Source organism: Mus caroli, unplaced genomic scaffold, assembly GCF_900094665.2.
Source record: "Mus caroli unplaced genomic scaffold, CAROLI_EIJ_v1.1 scaffold_9447_1, whole genome shotgun sequence".
NCBI classification, from domain to species: Eukaryota; Metazoa; Chordata; class Mammalia; order Rodentia; family Muridae; genus Mus; species Mus caroli.
Genome location: NW_018391071.1, coordinates 22,444 through 25,609, shown reverse-complemented (window position 1 = coordinate 25,609; position 3,166 = coordinate 22,444). Strand labels below are relative to the sequence as shown.

At 43.2% G+C, this 3,166-nt stretch overlaps 1 pseudogene; it reads left to right on the top strand.

Annotated features, from left to right (window-relative positions):
- The first annotated feature begins 287 nt into the window (after nucleotides 1-287).
- Nucleotides 288-2,005, top strand: LOC110288979 (annotated as a pseudogene).
- Nucleotides 2,006-3,166: the final 1,161 nt, after the last annotated feature.

Sequence of the window (3,166 nt, the reverse complement as noted above, 5' to 3'; positions counted from 1 at the left end):
TTTTGATTTGCATTTCCCTGATGAATAAGGATGCTGAACATTTTTTCAGGTGCTTCTCAGCCATTTGGTATTCCTCAGGTGCGAATTATTTGTTTAGCTCTGAGCCCAATATTTTAATGGGGATATTTGATTTTCTGGAGTCCACCTTCTTGAGTTCTTTATATATATTGGATATTAGTCCCCTATCTGATTTAGGATTGGTAAAGATCCTTCCCAAGGCAACTCTTATAAAGGAATACATTTAATTGGGAGCTGGCCTACATTCAGATGTTTAGTCCATTATCACCATGGCAGGAAACATGTTGGCATGTAGGTAGCCATGGTGCTGAAAAGCAGCTTAGAGTTCTAGAACAGGAAGAGATAGTAACACTGGGATGGCTTGAGCATGTGAAACTTAAAAGCCACCCCCAATGGCACGCCTCCTCCAACAAAGCCACATATACTCCAACAAGGCCCTACCTTCTAACTGTACCACTCCCTATGAGCTTATGAGGGCTGTATATATTCAAACCATTACACCAGAGAAAGACACTGGTCAATATAGGGAAAAAGAAGTAACAGACATAAGCACCATTATTATAAAGATAACCAGGGGTGACCAACAAACATTCATATACCAAACATTCATACTACTGAACAGACAGGAGGATACAGTGACTGTAAGAAGAAACCAAAGTGCAGCCATTTTGAATAAAACTTGTATTTTTGAATGGGAGGTGTCAAATAAAGTTTAAGTTCCCAAGACCTCCCTAAGAAACTGACATCCTGCATGACAGCAAGTGACATTTACATGGATAACTGACATCTAGGCTGACAAGTTGTGATATGAAGGCTATACAAGTTGTCCTTCTACATTTGAATAAGCTAACCCAGGATAAATGTACCATGAAGACATGATCCTAAGGAAGTCCCAATCTCTAAATCCTGATTGGTAGGATAAATTGGCATAGATGTTTATGGATTGGAATCATAAAATCACTTGTGGTGGTTTTAATATTCTTGGCCCAGGGAGTGGCACTGTTAGGAGGTGTGGCCTTGTTGGAGGAATTGTGTCACTGTGGATGTAAACTTTGAGACCCTCCTCCTAGTTGCCTGAAGATAGTCTTCTCCTGAATGCCTTTGGATCAAGATGTGGAATTCTCAGTCCCTTCTCCAGCACCATGCTTGCCTGGATGCTGCCATGCTCCTCCCATGATGATAATTGACTGAAGCTCTGAACCTGTAAGCCAGCCCCAATTAAATGTTGTCCTTATAAGAGTTGCCTTGGATCTCTGCTTAGGTTCCTAGTACCCTGCCTCTCCACCTTCCTTCCAAATACTTCAAATTTACTGTGACCCCCCTTCCTTTCTCCTTAGCCTGATGCAGCAGCACTTGGTCTCCTCACAAACCCACACTCTCCACAGGTGCCATGGCTCATCACACCCCACCTGAAGCAGGACAATCATTGAATAGGCTTGGGCACTAACACAAACCCCAGTCACCTGCTGAAGGAAGAGGTGTGGACACTGTCAGTGGCCTCCCTGTGGATGTTAAACCTACAGAACTCTCCTGCTCTTCTGGCAGTTCAAGGGATTTGAAGGGTCCCTGATCAAGCTCACCTTGAGACATCCTCATGGTTTTGAGACCTTTGACAGCCCAGCATTAGCAGAAGTAGCCAAATTCACATTCAATAGTATTCACTTTGATCTGGAGAACCCACAGACCCTGAGGCTAGAGTTTGCCAAAGCCAACAGCAAGATAGCCAAGAGCAAACTAATAATGACACCAAATCCCACCAATGTCCACCCTGCCTTAGGAGCACACTTGATCACAAGAGACCCTTATGACTTGATGTGGGCTGCTCTGATTCCTGCATCCCTATACCACAGAGCTGACCCCAGCCATTTCACCTAATATATTAACCTACACAGCTGCCACTAGTGTTGCTATGTTGTCCCTACATGTTCAGATGCACTGGTACTCCTCATCTGATAATATTCAGCAAGGATTGCATTTTGTCACCTAGAGATGGTCATTTTTTTTGTGGGGCCAAAACAGAGCTCTGCCTTCACTGCCACTCAAGGCCTGTACGGAACTTCTGCTTCCCTCTAGACAATGAATCTGAAGCCTGACTCAGGGAATGGCTCTTGTTTTCTTCCCCAGTTCTTCCAGACCTTCAGGAGGATCAGGGGAATTTACTGGGATACCTAGGCCCAGCTTGAAGACATAACTGGGACCCACAGCCTGACCTCCTGCTCAAACTTGTTTCTATAGTTCCCCATCAAGGAAAAGGAAGGTTTAATTTTGCATGTTAATGAATTGTTATACTTGTTATATATTGTGCATATGGTTTGTTCTCACACTGTCACTGTAGCAACAGGTCTTGGCACTAGAGGCTGGTCAAGCCTATTCCTTTGACTCCTGCACCTACCCTGCTTCAGGTGGGGCTGAGTCTTGTGACCACATCTGCCTTAGGGGCCCCAGCTCCTAACACATGCATACACACTTGCAGTCTCTATCCTCATTCAGCAGGAGATCCACAGCCTCTGAATTTCACTTCAAATCAGAGTCCTGCATTATCTCCTACTCCAGGGGCCCAACAAGTCTAAGTAGCCTTCCTTATGCTTGCCTGACTCAGTGTACCCCACTCTGCCACTGCTCTTCATTCCTTCTGAACTTTGAAACCAACCAAACCATGAAAAGTATTTATGGACCCCGTGTAATAAAATATATAGAGCATAAGGGTTTTTCATACATATACCATTAATTATTGAAGAGGCCTTACTGAGCTTGTTAGGTAAGTTTAATGTGTGACACCTGAGGAAGAAAAGGGTTTCCATTCTTAACAACCAGCCTTTGGTTTAAGAAGAATGACATGGATGATAAATTGTGCAGTTTTGTTTAATGTTACAAGCATGTACTTGCTTTACCTTTCACATCAGCTCCAATGTTGGGTCATTTCACACATGGGCAACATCTGCAGGTAACTGTTGTAATTGGTGACTTTATGAGAATGTGAAAGTGGATCATAAATGAAATGCAAAATAAAAACCTAAAGTGACAAAAAGTGCTGCATTGGCTATTGAATCTATTCACAGTAACAGACAACCTAACAAAAACAGAAGTGGATACCAGGAGTGGGGTATTTCTGTGATATCCCTGTCCACAGATTTGTTTGGAAGAATAT